Source organism: Helianthus annuus, chromosome 3 (assembly GCF_002127325.2).
Source record: "Helianthus annuus cultivar XRQ/B chromosome 3, HanXRQr2.0-SUNRISE, whole genome shotgun sequence".
Taxonomy (NCBI): domain Eukaryota; kingdom Viridiplantae; phylum Streptophyta; class Magnoliopsida; order Asterales; family Asteraceae; genus Helianthus; species Helianthus annuus.
Window position 1 is genome coordinate 7,601,230 of NC_035435.2, and position 16,934 is coordinate 7,618,163.

Here is a 16,934-nt window from a genome sequence, read left to right on the forward strand (position 1 = left end):
GAATCCCATCTAATGCTGAGGGCAATTCAATCTGGTAAGCTACTTTCCCAACTCGTGCTAGGACCTTGAAAGGTCCTATATAACGTGGTCCCAACTTACCCCATTTGCGAAAACGGATTATACCCTTCCAAGGGGAGACTTTTAGAAAAACACGGTCTCCCACTTAAATTCAATAGAATGCCTCCTATGGTCCGCGTATGTTTTCTGCCGATCCTGAGCCGCCTTTATACGTGCCCATACAAGGTCGATCTTTTCATTTGTTTTAGCTACCACATCCTTTGATGCAAGTTCCCTTTGTCCAACCTCTCCCCAACACACGGGTGTTCTACATTTACGCCCATACAACATTTCATACGGTGCCATTTGGATGCTATTGTGATAACTGTTGTTGTAAGAGAATTCCACTAATGGTAAATGTTCATCCCAACTTCCTCCAAAATCCATAACGCATGCTCTTAACATATCCACAAGCATTTGGATGGTCCTTTCGAACTGACCATCCATTTGCAGATGATAAGCGGTGCTTATGTGCAACTGAGTGCCCATCCCTTTATGAAACTTATGCCAATAACAAGAAGTAAACCGCGTGTCCTGATCTGATACTATGGACACAGACACACCGTGACGGGATATAGTTTCATTCATAAAAAATTTTGCCATCTTTTTCGAGGAATAAGTTTCTCGAATAGGTCAGAAATGGGCACTTTTAGTGAGGCGGTCAATAATGAACCATATAGCATCGTGCCCCTTCCTTGTCCTCAGAAGCTTAGTTACGAGATCCATGGTCACGTCTTCCCACTTCCATACTGGGATTTCCAAAGGTTGTAATTTCACGTACAAATTTTGATGTTCCGCCTTTACTTGAGAACACGTCAAACATTTCGCAACGTACTTAACAATATCCCGCTTCATTCCCGGCCACTAATAATTCTTTCTTAAATCTCAATACATTTTTGTAGCTCCCGGGTGAACCAAGTACCGGGATTTATGGGCTTCCTCAAAGAGCAACTCTTTTACATCACAACACCAAGGTATCCAGCTTCAGGCATACCTTGTTTTAATCCCATTAGCACTCTTCTCTAACTTATGTGCAAATCCCTTAGTTCTTTCTTTCTTGGGAACATCCGCATTTAGCGACATGAATTGAGCTTCTTGTATACTTTGGAAGAGATTGGGTGTGACTACCATCTTCACTGATTTTACCCGAATTGGGGGCAGGTATTCTTTTCGACTTAGAGCGTCTGCCACCTAATTAGCCTTCCCGGGATGACAATGAATATCACAATTGTAATCCTTGATAAGTTCTAACCATCTACGAAGCCTCATATTCAGATCTTTTTGCTCAAAGAAATACTTGAGGCTTTTATGATCTGAGTAGATCACGCACTTCGTTCCATACAAGTAATGCCTCCATATCTTCAGGGCGAATACTACTACCGCTAACTCTAAGTCATGAGTTGGGTAGTTACTCTCATGTTGTTTTAGTTGTCTAGAGGCATAAGCGATGACCTTACCCCTTTTCTTCAAAACGCATCCCAAATCTTCCGCACCATCAGGTAATACTAGCACCGGTGAACTTGAAAGTTTTTCCTTCAAGTCTGAAAGGCCTTCTCTTGATCCGTACCCCAAACAAATTTTTTGTTCTTCTTCGTTAGCTTAGTCATGGGCAAGGCTATCTTAGAAAAATCCTGAATGAATCTTCTATAGTAGCCGGCTAAGCCTAGGAAACTTCTTACTTCACATGGGTTCCTTGGAGGAACCCATTGTGTTACGGCCTCTACCTTCGAGGGGTCCACTAAAAAACCTTCTTCATTTATCACATGGCTGAGAAATTGCACATCTCTTAGCTAGAATGCGCACTTGGAAAATTTAGCATACAACTTTTCTTTACGAAGCGTTTTTAACACTTCACGCAAAGGGCAAGCATGATCGGACTCATTTCGGGAGTATACCAATATATCATCTATGAAGACTATCACGAATTTGTCTAACATGTTTCGACATACCTAATTCATTAAATCCATGAACGCGGCTGGTGCATTTGTCAACCCAAAGGACATTACCAAGAACTCGTAATGTCCATAGCGGGTTCTAAACGCAGTCTTTGCTACGTCTTCTTCTCGTACCCGAAGTTGGTGATACCCCGATCGTAAATCGATTTTCAAAAACCAACTGCTCCTTACAATTGATCGAAAAGATCGTGAATTCTAGGCAATGGGTATCGGTTCTTGACCATTAATTTGTTTAATTCTTGATAATCGATACACATGCGCATCACGCCATCCTTCTTCCTCACAAAAAGAATGGGTGCTCCCCCATGGTGATACACTCAGTCGTATAATATCTTTATCAAGTAATTCTTACAATTGGAGCTAACCGATAAGGTGCTTTAGCCACCGGCTTCGCACCCGGATTTAATTCAATCTGAAATTCTACTTCGCGTTCGGGTGGAAGCCCCGGTAGATCGTCCGGAAAAACCTCCGGATATTCATTAACAATTTTCACATCTTCCAAACTTGGGGCCTCATGGTGAGTATCCACCACTTAAGCTAAGTATGCCTTATTCCCGTTTCGGACATATTTGACCGTTTGTAAAAGAGTGCACAATGTAGGTTTAATCTCCCTTTCACCGTATATAGTTACTTGTTTACCACTAGGCGACCATACATGAATGGTCTTGCTTTCACATTGGATTTCAGCACTATGCCGAGTTAACTAGTCCATACCCACCATGACTTTGAATTCCCCCAAGATCATGGAACAAGGTCAATATAAAACTCTTCGTTCTCTATTAAAATCTTACAATTTCTACATACTTCATGCAATAGATAACTTTTACTATCAATTATTTCCACTTCTAGGGGCGTTATCATCTTTTCAATCATAAAGGAAGGGTGATGTAATAGTTCATTTTAAACAAATGATTTACTAGCCCCAGAATCAAACAACGCATACGTAGGTATATAATTAACCAAAAATATACCTGAGACCAGGGCAGGCCCACATTGAACGGGTCGGGGTCCCCGGACACCAATGTTTTTAAAAAAAATAGTAGATCCAGTATATTAATTTTTATAAGGACCCCATAATTATAATTAGGTGGACACCATAGAAAGAAAAGGAAAGCTGGTGTAGTGGTAAACCTCCCTCTTTAACAACAAGAGGTCATGGGTTCAATCCTTGTATAGCCTATTTTTTTTTTAAATCTAGTTCAAACCTCGGTCTGACCCGAATCGAATGAGGACCGACCCAAAAATTTTAATGTCTTGTTATGAAATTTTGAACACCGAAAAAATGGACCCCATTGGAAAAAAATCCTGGGTCCGCCACTGCCTGAGACCACATCCGGGTGAGTTTTTTTGCTTCATGGATGTCATTTGGAACATCCTTCCACGTGCCTTAGGCGATTCCTCTTTCTTTCCTTCCCTTTTTGCTCCTAGTTGAAGTTTTGGGCATTCGGCTTTAACATGCCCCGGTTGGTGACAATTATAACATGTCTTCAGGCTATTGGGACACTTGTAGTATGGGTGCCCTTCTTGTCCGCAATTGTAACACCCCTTCTTACCAAGTAAGCATTTACCCGTGTGATGTTTCCCGCAAGTTTTACAACTCGGGATTCCACTCTTCGACTTCTCCTTTTTGCCATGGTCTTGGAACGTTAACTTCTTTGATGGGCTTGGGTTGGTAGGTTTCTCCATTGGCCTTTTCTCCCCTCGTTCCACTTGTCTCTTTAGCTCAATCTCCCTATCCCTTGCCCAATTTATGAGCTCATTCAACGTTTCACATTTGGAGGGAGTTATGAACTCTCGATACTCAGCCTCCAACATGTCATGATATCCATGGTTGTAAAAGTCGCTAGGCGCTCCCTAGTCGGTCGACCGGGGAGTTGAGAGTACTCGGCATAGGCAGAGAGTACTCAGGGAGTACTCGGGCATGTTAAATTATAAAGAAATTAGTTTTCAGAAATTAAATATAAGTCTAATAACACAAATTTACTAATATTTTTAACAAAATATGTGAAAATGATATTCATTATTTATTATTTAATATGATAGTCATATAAATTATGTTTTATTATTTTTTAAATCAAACTCGGCCCAAATTGACCTATTAGATCCGATTTTGGCCGAGTTTGACCGCGTTTGATCGATTCCGAGTAATTAGGCGGAGTTAGAGAACGTCGCCTCGGCAGCCTACCTTGTAGCGACTACTCGGGGAGTACTCGGCCTTGGAAACCTTGTTTTACAACCATATTGATATCGGATAATCTTCATCCTTTTTGTTCCCACTATTTCTTGACAAAACTTTAGCTTGTCGAGGAAAATATTCGTGATCTCATCGATTGATTCATCTTTTAGCAAAAATGTAGAAAGTCTTCTTGGATTCTATCAATAGCGGATTGCGGGCAATGATACTTTAAGAAGGGTTCCTTAAATTCTTGCCATGTTAAAGATTGAATCTTACCTTCTCCCACCTCTTTACAATAGGCATCTCACCAATCCTAAGCTTGGAGCTGGAGTATGCCGGTTGCAAACATCACTTGACCTTCTTTCTCGCATCAACTTCTTGTAAACACTGCTTCCGTACTCGAGATCCATCTTTGGCACGCTATTGTATCAATCTCTCCTTTATATGGTAAGGGGTTACAAGCCATGAACTCCTTGTAGGTGCATCTACAGGCCCCTTTCTTCCCTTGCAATTCGCTAATCATCCCTTTCAACTCTTCCATCTTTGTTCTCATCATTGTTTCTACGACTTCTACTACATGACTTTCTACTTGTTGGGCTAGCTGGGGAATACTAGCCTCAATCGCCTTACCAACTTCTTCCGCAATCTTTTCGTTCATTGCTTCTTGTCGTGCCACTTCGTTATCGTTCACATTTATTTCGTCCTTCATCTACATAAACATTTATCACATTTGTTAATTTATATACTTTACTTCATTACATGTTAATTCATGCCATCGTGATTACATTCTATTGACATTTCATTTCTTATTCATTATCATCATCAATGGTCACGATGGGTTATACTATGCATAATTTCTGATCATAGTGATTAAAATCTCTACCCTTCCTTATTTACATTCTCTCATCAATTATTCCTTGTAACACAAACACATGACATACTTAAGTTCGCACAATCTCATTATGTATTATGCTACTTTCGGGAGTTTATTGGGGCCCTTGTGTAAATCTTAGGAAATATCGAGGTTCGGGACTCAATAACACATTAAATTGGAAATTTTGTTTGTTGCCTAAACCCCACCGTAAGCTATGGTTGTTCTACCGTAGCTTACGGTAACATCTTTTGCATCTGGTCTCCACCGTAAGCTACGGTGGCTACCGTAGATTACGGTGTGGTTTAGGCAACAAAAGAAATTTCCAATTTAATGTGTTATTGAGTCCTGAACCTCGATACTTCCTAAGATTTACACAAGGGCCCCAATAAACTCCAGAAGTAGCATAATACATAATGAGATTTTATGAACTTAAGTATGTCACGTGTTTGTGTTACAAGGAATAATTTATGTGGGAATATAAATAAGGTGGCCACCATAGCTTACGGTGGTATTAAAGTAGTTACGTTGCAAACAAACTGTCTTACGGTGAATATACTGGCCATCAACACCTACCGTAGCTTAGCTTACGGTAGCTACCGTAAGCTACGGTAGAGCCCAGTACAGCTACTTGATTTTTATTCATTTGCAATTCTTTTGACCCGTTTCGAATATTTTTCGATTAAGCCAGCCTTGAGACTTCCAAACTTGCTCCTATTCAATATTTATTTGTCTTCAATTATTGCTAATCTTACAAGTTTACCTCTTCTTGCGTCTTGGAGCGAACACACAACTTCTTGCGAGCTTTCGGTTTGAGTCCGAGCACTCTAATTGCTTGAATCTCTCAAACCTAGGCTCTGATACCAACTTCTAACGCCCATATAAACATAAGGTCAAAACCACAAACGAAGACGTCAAGAATTTGAACTTTCCTTCCAATTTATATTTTACCAAAATACCCTTAAGGTGGGTTGAAATAAAAACACAACCATCAAGTTTTGTCACAAGTTTTAGCCCGAACTACTACATCAACATACAAACTTAAAATCTTCTTACAAAAGTTCTAGGCTTTTTTTAAAGTAGCATTTACAATCTAAAAGTGTTTTGACCCATGAGTGGCGAACATAAACTAGAAGTGCGTGAAGGGCGGTGAGACGTGTTCGATCCAAGCTCGCCATCATCAAGTGTGAGATTTTCCTATCATCCAAAAATAGAAACATACATTAGTATAGTTCTTTAAGAATAACAATTTCATCCATCATTCCACCTCGTATTTGACCCATTCATAAGGTCAAAATGGTGATTCAACCATTTACCATTCATTCCTTTCTTACTAGCAAATCCGTTGAAAACGGATATTACATTTGCCGTTCCTTCTCAAAATTTTTCTGACCCGTTCGTAACGGACCAATGTTATCATTTCGTCATCATGAAACTTCACCCAGTTTGACCCGTTTACAACGAATTGATACATACCCATTTTTATTTCTTGTTATTCATTCATTTTGACCCGTTCATAATGGGTGATCATGCTTGCTTCACATTCTTTGATATTCTACATATCGCATATGCCATAATTCTAAACTAATAGTTACAATCTTGCAATAATATAACAAAACATATTTCATAATCTATAATAGGATAGATTGAAGTTCACATGAACTTACCGGGATCTTGCGTTCCTAGCACCTTGGTTTGACTTGTACCTTCCTCTTTCTTCACCCCAATAAGGTGAAACATTTCACATTTAGCTTTCACATTATCCATTGCATACGTACACTTCAACTATCTATTATGGCGTTAATCAACCGCATACAATTCCATTCCCATATTAATACATCAATTCAACAAGTTTTGGTGTCAAAACCCAAATAAATCAAATCAAGGCTTTTCATCAAACATCTGGTGTGCGTACCATCAATAAAGCATAATATACAAGTAGTTAAAGCACATTTTTTCTAGTTCATCCATAGATTAACATAATCATTCAATTTTCACAAATCATCATCATAACCTTGTATAATTTTTGTTCTATAACAAACTATCTATCAAAATTCCTTCTACAACACTACCACAAAGATCAACATTACACCAATTCATACATAAACTTCACTAAACTTCATTATTCTACAAATACAAGTAGGTTTGACCCCAAATCATCATTATAATCAAAATTAAGCCCATTACAACTTCTACACATTGATTTTAATTAGCATTCATGTTTAGTTCCATGTAACATTCACATTTTATACATAACCCATTTCATCAAACATCACTATAACATTAAATTTGACTTAATTGGTGTTAAGAATACTTAGGTCATCATAAATCTTTGTTCATGCATACATTTAAACTTCAATTTCCCTTCTAATTTTGTAGATTTGTGATGTTATGGGTTTTGCTTGTTATTCTCCTAGCTCTAGTCGACACACACACAACTGATGTGTGTGTGTGTGTGTGTTTGTGTTTAAATTTAGTTTTATTAAATCATCTTTCAACCTTTTCAATATTGGTCCCTCAAGCTTGGTCATTTATATTTTTGGCTCATTCCTTTTTATGTTAATTTAAAACTTGTTTTTATTCTAACTAGGTTCATAATCCTAGTTATTTTTATACAATAACATATATAAATATTTTGGGGTGTTACACACCGCGAGGCATGTGACGTACTAGGATCTAGCCACTAATCAGGTCGAACTAACAGTAGATAATATTAACACAACCATCATGTCTAACATGAAAAGTGCATTTCGTAAATAAATGTTTCAACAAAGTATACGTTCAGCGGAAGTAATTGTAATTGTTAAACAGTCGAAACCAAATTGTTTAAAAGTATAACCGTAACATTAATATTTCATCAAGCAACACATTCCAGGACACTCATCGCTCCTCAGACTACAAGTTCTAAATCATGATGTCACAACCCAACCGATGGCGGAAACATCGGAGTGAGACGAAATAGATTGCTCATCAAACATAACACTACTTGTGACAATAATTAATTCAAAACGATTTCATTTCATAGCATAAATTGTCAAGTACAACATGGAAATTCAAAGTACAACATTTGGAAAGGCAAACACGACAATGTTTAATAACAAATGCGATAATGAAATCTAGCATTTCTAAGTGTGTTTCTAGGTCAACCCCTACTTGATTTCGTCATAATCATCATCATTAACCTGCAACATGTTTAAAAGTATAGTTCAACACAAAATGCATTAGCAAGTACACAAGTTTTAATACATAGCATAAGATAAAAATGCTTAAACGAATCCACATGACAACCTAAGTTATCAAGATTAACATATCTTTGGCATGCAATATTTAAGTCAACCCTCTGATTACCGCAAGAATTGAATTTAACATGACCTCTCGTTCACGGGTGGTGCGTTACTCCTGTAGCGCTATACATGTTAAATGGAGGCTCGTACGAAGTTAATGACATGTTTATCACATAAGAATCACCCAAGGATATGAATCAAGTATAACGAACAAGTATGCATGTATTTGGATTGTTTTTGCATTGCATAAAGTATAATGTGTTTGTGATTTTAATAAGATAAACATATTGCACCCAAAATGTGTAAAATGTAAAAGGGGTATTCGAGTGTACTCACTGTTTTGAAAGCTTCCTTTGAAATCCCGTGAATAGTTTTGTTAGTTGGATGATGGAACACCAAAGTCACCATACATGGGGGAAAATGAAGGTGTGTGAGTAATGACTTTGAATGGAAGATTCGGTTGGAATTTAAAGTATGAAAAGTATATATGTATAAAAATATTATGTTGTATGTGGTTTCATGGGTCCTAGTTTGGCCATTAGAATCGTTAACGAGAGACTTAGATTGTAGATAAAGTAGCCTAAGTTTAGGATGAATAATCATGGTCCGATTATCATCATAAATATAGCCACATCTTGTGTGTATATATATATATGTATGTATTTATATAGTTATAATATTAACCTAAGCTAAGTCCATCATAGATATCATAGATTATCATGTAAGTCAAGCATGGAGGTTTTAACCTCATTATAACAAGAAATAAACGATCAAGAGGATGATTCGGGGGGTCATGAATAACAAGAAATAAACTAACTAATACATTCACAACTTGCCAAGTAAGTCTTTAACCCGGGTGAACCAACACGACATGGAAAGGTAATTCTAACTGTCAGAGGTTAGGCGGGGTTATGTTACTTTAATACTAGGAAACCACTTGATTGTTTATACACAAAGTTCACAAGTGAAGGAGTGGAAATGGATTGGAAAGCCCAAGCTCCCATGGTTCACACTTCACAAGTCACAAGTTCATCATATGGAAGATGATGAATCATGCTTGTTTTCGTCACTTGGATTATGATATGTATAAACTGAAAATAAGGAGTTTTGAACTCATAACTTGGTGGGAATCAATCTCAACATAAACCCATAACTATAGGTTAAGTTGTGAGCTTGGTGGATTTAAGATTCTACCAAGTTTTAGCAAAGAAAATGATGTTACAAGAACTTTAAACAAAACAGAAAATACCACTCATTTTTGGACTTCAAATGTGGTGAGGTTTCACCTTAGATCACCATGGTAATCATGTGAAAACCTTCCTAGATGTTATCCAAGTGATATGGAAGAAGAAACAAGTAGAAAATAGATAAGGAACTGAGCTAGAACTCACTTTGAGTCTTGAATGTTTTCTGCCAAAAATCAGAAAGTTTAGAGGATTCTTGAGAGTATTTGGGAGTGTTTGAGAGATTTGAAAGTGAAAATGAGTGTGGGGAAGGGTCTATATATAGAGTTGGGGATTAGGGTTAGTAGTTGGGAGTGGATTAAAGTGAGTTGGTTGGGAGTTGAAGGCCAAAGATTGACCAATGCGCAGGCTTGTTATGGCTGGCTACGGATCGAAGCAGGCCACGCGTTGCGGAAGGCGGTTAGACCCCGTGCGCCTGTCGCCTGAAGTGACCAGCCGTGAATCTTTCATTTTTTGACACAAATGACCCCTGATGTTTGGTATTAGGTATGATTTATGGTATATTATGTATAATAAACATATTTTTAGTATAAATCAAGTATAAAAACATAATTTTAAGTATTGTGAATTAATGACCAAGAGTTTGCACATAATAAGCGTATGTATTTGTGTTTTTAAGTTAGTTGTTTGTAGGTTTAACACGTGTTTACGAGTTTCATGGATGTGTATCAATTGTATATATGGATCAAAGGTATAATCATGTATAAACAAACAAGTATAATTCGTATGAAATAATCAATTTTGTTACGATCGAAGTCTCGGATTACAATTGTTCAAAATGGAATACGAATCAAGTTTCTGAAAATAGAATACAAGACAAGCTTTCTAAATACGGAAAGTTACAAAAAGCGAGGCGTTACAGTCTCCCCTCCTTTAGGAAATTTCATCCCGAAATCTAGGAAGATGCAATGAACAGATGCAGATACTTAGTCTTCATTTTACTTTCGAGTTCCCAAGTAAACTCAGCGCAACATTTTCCTTTCCATCGAACCTTAACAATAGGAATTCGACTATGCCTCAATTGCTAGACACCTCGATCCATTATCTCGACAGGTTTCTCTGTGAAGTGCAAGCTCTCGTTGATTTGAAGATCTTCGAGCGGAACTTGAAGTCCTTCTTCAACTAGACATTTCTTTAAGTTGGAGACGTGGAAGGTAGGATGAACATTGTTGAGCTCTTGAGGTACGTCCAGTCGATATGCTACGTTGCCAATCCCTTCGAGAATCTTCAAAGGACCTATGTAGCGTGGTGCGAGTTTCCTTTTCTTACCAAATCGATCTATGCCCTTCCAAGGGGATACCTTGAGAAGTACAAAGTCACCAACATTGAATTCCAAAGGTTTGCGACGCTTGTCAGCGTAACTCTTTTGTTGGCTCTTGTCTTTAAGCAAGTTGTCTCGAATCTGTAAAATCTTGTCAGTCGTCTCTTCTATAAGCTCGGTACCAGTGATTTGAGCTTCTCCGATCTCGAGCCAAAAAATAGGCGAAAGACACTTACGACCATACAATGCCTCGAATGGTGCCATTTGAATACTCGTGTGGTAACTGTTATTATACGAGAATTCGATCAAAGGAAAGTGCATATCCCAGTTGCCACCAAAATCGATTACGCAAGAACAAAGCATATCCTCTAAAGTTTGGATAGTACGCTCGGTTTGACCGTCGGATTGAGGATGAAAAATGGTACTAAGATTGAGATGAGTACCCATCGTAGATTGAAACGTTTTCCAAAGACGAGAAGTGATGCGACCATCGCGGTCTGAAATGATGTCAATGGGGATACCATGATGACAAATGAATTCATCTGTAACGCCCCAAAATCTGAATGTTAATATTTGTCGGATGTTCCTTTATGACACGTCATGAAATAAATAACTAGGCTATTTAACATAGTTAAGGATATGGTCAAAAGTATTAAGTAATGAAAGGTAGTGTCATTTATGTTTTAAAGGAAAACCCGAGGGGCTAAAGTGGAAACAAATGAAAGTTGTTTACTAATTAAAAGATCAACACACACACACAAACACACATACGTGTGTGTTCGTGGAGCTTCAGGAGCTCTCAAGAACTCCAAACCCTAAACATGAAAGATCATCCAAATTGAAAGGCTAAATGATGCTTAAATCTATAACCGAGCATGGATTAATGATCACCAACATGAGGAGATCATAAGGTATGTTTTAAATTTAAGATTGATGATCATGGGTGAAGTGGGTAATGCTCTAATCCGTGAGATAATATGAAATTGATTATGTATAAGGGTTAGAAACATCATATAGAACATGGGTTATGTAAGATTTGTGTTAATTTGAAGTTTAGATGCGAAACCCGTTTGTTATGGTGAGGATGATGACTTGAATCACCATTTATGTTTAATTCTTGTTGAAAGAATGATGTATTATGTGGGTATGATGAATTATTGTTAGATAATGGCATAAAAGTTATATGATTCTAGTTGAAATTGATGATCTATGTTATGAACTAGGAAGAGTATGCATAAAATACTTGTACTATAGGCTTAAGTGATGGCATGCACACCAAGTGTTTGATGAAATGCCCAAGTGATATTAGGATATGAGAATTTTATCAAAGGGCTTGACATTTATGAATGAATTGGGGAATGACGAGGTCGGTAGTAAACTAACTTGAATAATGTGCCTTAGAGGAAATTCATAAGAGAATTCGGGTTGAATGTATGTGATGATCAAGATTATGCATTAGAAGCTTGTACGTTGTGCTTGAACGGGCGATGCTCCCCATGTGTTTTTATTAATCACTTAATTTCAATCAAGAAGTGAATGTGTACTAAATATATAATATATGACCATACTAGTAAAGGATGATGTTATGAATTACGTTAGGTTGTCTAACTGAACAATGTGGTTGACAATTTATGTCGTATGCGTGTTAGTGAAAATCAATGTAGATAAGAGCTGGAAAATGTGTATTAATATGAATAAGCATGAGTACTAACATTATTATGGTATGACGACATGAAATGATAGGAACCACACTAGCATGGACCAAGCATGAAAGGCTAACGGGTCGAAATGAGGCAAGGAAGCGGTTACGAACATGGATGCACGAGGTAAGTGATTTCCGTAATCACTTCTTATTTTGTTTAAGTAATGTAGTGTTAGTTAATTGAGCATGATGATGATTGAAATTTGATATGGTTTTGGTTGTATGAAATCGGTGAAGACATTACCATTTGGCAATATTGACTAATGAATTGTTTGTCAAGTATTATGCATTCACAGGATGATTAGCGAAAGGGATTATGTCGCTATTACTTAGTCAATTAGTGCACGAAGTATTAAAACGGGTCATAGCTTTGATCCGAGCCAGGTATGTGCGATTAGAGTTGTAGTTAAGTCATGGGAGTAGTCAAATGTTTAAGGAAGCCCTTTATAGTAAAGGATGGAACAAAGTTGACAAAAACGCCCTTGAAGGGTAAATTGGGCTAACGATCTTAAAAGTAGTTTAGAAACAAGCTAATCGATTGGTGTAATGTTTTGGTCAAGTATGAAAGTGAGAAGTATAGGGTTTTGTATGTCGTAGACCTTTTATGCACGAATACCCATGACGTGTAGCACCCCAAAGATAAAAGACACAATAAATAATAATAAACTAAATGTGGGATTCTAAAGAATACATAGTAATATGGTACCTAAATGTGGGATCCTAAAGAATATGTAGCAATAAGGTACCTAAATGTGGGATTCTAAAGAATAGATAGTAATATGGTACCTAAATGTGGGATCCTAAAGAATATGTAGCAATAAGGTACCTAAATGTGGGATTCTAAAGAATAGATAGTAATATGGTACCTAAATGTGGGATCCTAAGGAATATATAGTAATATGGTACCTAAATGTGGGATTCTAAAGAATACATAGTAATATGGTACCTAAATGTGGGATCCTAAAGAATATGTAGTAATATGGTACCTAAATGTGGGATTCTAAGTTAAGAATTTCCTTAATCCGGAGGTAGGATTTTAAGTTAATATGATAGAATGTGAATTTACAAGCATGTAGGAAGAAACGAGAGGTTAAACGGATAAACGGTTCAAAAGTTATGCGCGTTTTAGCGCGTACGAACGACAAATCTCGTTTCCGTGAAATCGAGTCGTGCTGAGAATTATACAGCACCAGCTGCAACATTCTGTCAAAACTAGGCCGTGGCGCTACGCGACGGGGGTCAGTTTCGCGAAAGTCATTTATTTTAACTGTTGATGCATTGCGAACCCGTCTGGACCGTTTTAAACGCGTATAAGCTAAGAATGATTAGTTTATTCCTTGTTATAGGGAAAGTAGATACGTATGAAGGTATGTATGTATGTATGCGTGAATATAAGTGGTATGTATGAATGAATGTACGCATGTATGTAGGTGTGTATGTAGGTAGTATGTGTATATGTATATATATATATATATATATATCCAAGTGAGTATGTACGAATGTGTGCACGTATGTAGGGTTGTGAGAAGGCATGTAATAGGTATGTATGTAGACATGTATGCATGTATGTATGTAGGTATGCACGTATGTAGGAACGTACGTATGAATGTAGGTACGTAGGCTTGTAAGTAGTTATGTGTGAACGGATGCATATATGTAAGTATGTATGAAAGTATATACGCATGTATTCAATGAAATTGAGTATTGACGATAATAATAGTGTGCCTTGTGAACGAAGTGTAACGCAGGTACAATGAGAAAGTCTCACCACGGATTGTACGATCAGATGGAAAGCTGGGATGTAAAGAGTTAACGGAACAAAAAGTAAACGTGAATAAATCTTGTATGTTTATAATGCGTACTAATGTTATGAATTTTATGTGGTGAGCGCAGGTAGTACGAGTCATGCGGATCATCAAGGAATAGAGATCGAGGATCGAGTCACTAGTGAGATTGTACGGGAACGTTGATATATATAATGTAGTAAACATAAGCTATGTTTTTACTTAGTAAATAAGTCGATTGATGGATTTATGTGAAAGAGTTATGTTAAAGTTAATTTTTAAATAAGTTAAGGTGTTTATAATGAAAGAAAGTTTATGGCTTGAACTTCCGCTGCGACTTTTAGTCAAATACGTATTAGGGTCTTACATCATCTGTGTAGATAAGAGCCAATTTCTCAACCTTGTAATCTTCACGAATGGGGAGAAAGTGCGAATATTTGGTTAATCGATCCATGATCACCCAAATGCTATCATGGCCAGACGAAGTACGAGGAAGCTTAGTAATAAAGTCCATCGCAATACTCTCACATTTCCAGACATGAATTTCTGGTTGTTCGAGCAAGCCAGAGGAACGTTGGTATTCAACTTTAACCTTAGAACAAGTGAGACACTTCGAAACAAAGGTGGCGATATCTTTCTTCATTCTAGGCCACCAATAGGACGTACGCATACCGTGGTACACCTTATCAGCACCAGGATGAATAGAATACCAAGATTTGTGTGCCTCCTTCATCAGAAGTTCTCAAAGGTTATCACGATTAGGAATCCAGACACGATCGAGGTGGCATAGAAGACCATCGTATTTGGTTACAAGACTTTCTTCTACACCACATTGCATTTCGTTATAGAGGTTACCCTCGTTAACAGATGTGTATTGAGCTTCACGAATGCGGTTTCAAAGATCGTCGATGAGTTGAAAGCAACGAATACCTTTTACATGAGTTTTACAACTAAGTGCGTCGGACACGACATTCGCTTTACTTGGATGGTATCGAATTTCGCAGTCGTAGTCGTTTAACAACTCTACCCAGCAACGCTGACGCATGTTCAGTTCCTTTTGGTTGAAGATGTGCTGAAGGCTCTTATGGTCGATGAAGACCACACACTTAGTACCATAAATGTAGTATCGCCATATCTTCAAGGCAAAAACAATTGAACCAAGTTCAAGATCATGCGTAGTATAGGTTTTCTCATGTATTTTGAGTTGTCTTAACGCGTAAGTGATAACCTTGTCTTGTTGCATAAGAACACAACCAAGTCCTAGGTTTGAAACATTGCAATACACGATGAAATCATTGTTTCCATCAGGAAGAACAAGGATAGGAGCATTGCAAAACATGTCCTTGAGCGTTTGGAAAGACTCCTCTTGTTCAGGACCCCAAACAAAAGGTTTATCTTTTTGAGTCATGGAAATGAGAGGAACGACGATCTTCGAGAAGTTAGAGATGAAATGACGATAGTAACCAGCTAAACCAAGAAACAAATGGATTTCAGACGGAGACTTAGGAGCAATCCAATTCTTCACAGCTTTAATCTTTGCAGGGTCAACGTGAATACCAAGTTCGTTGACGGTGTAACCAAGGAATTGAAATTCTTTTAACCAAAATTCACACTTGGAGAATTTGGCGTAAAGACGTTCAACGCGTAAAAGCTGAAGGATAAGACGAAAGTGTCGCTCGTGCTCTTCTTGAGTCTTGGAATAGTGTAACATCCCAAATTTCCTATGTGATATTATAAAATTATAATCGCAATGTTTTGACGAAAAGAAATGGTAAAATAGATTTTTACCATTTTCAAAGTTTTCTAAATTCTGGTAAATCTAAATCTTAAGTATAGATGAAAGTTAACTAGGTTAGTATGTAGATATGAGGAAAATGGCATGTTCTAAAAGAATGAGGGGGTGGAAGTGAAAAATGTGAAAATTTCACACTTAACAAAAATAATTGATCAGTGTTTGGGAGTGGGTGTGTGTGCAATCGAGAGAAAGGGCAGGGGAGGAAACCCTTTACACAAAAATCCTACAAATTTATCAAATTGAGAAGGTTTAAAGTTGGATTATATGTGCATGAGTTAGGAATGTTCATCCCCTAAGTATACTTGATACCAAGTAAGTTTAATTTTATGGTTTAGTAAAGTTTGATAAAGTGGGTTTGTGAAACTTGTGATTATGTATGAAATCAAACATGTATGTTAGGTGATATGAACATATAGGAATTTAAATAATGCTTGAATTTGTTTATGTTGGTGAATTGGGGTAAAACCCACTTGTATGCCATAGAATGATTAAAATTTGTGAAAAACTCTATATGTTAATTAGTATGATGTTGGTGATTGAAGCAATGTGTTGATGAAATTTTGATGAGTAATTGATTTAGAACTATATGTTCATAGTTAGGTTGGAAAATTGTGAAATTAGGAATGTCTATGCTAATCAATGAATGAACTATGGAAAATGTGCTTAAGATATTTGTAAATTATGATAAATTAACGATACGCACACAACGTGTTCGATGAAATGTCTACATTGGTTTAGTTGTGATTTTACATGAATACTTGCTAAATTGATGTAATACGATTATGGCGAAAATGTATGTGGTTAA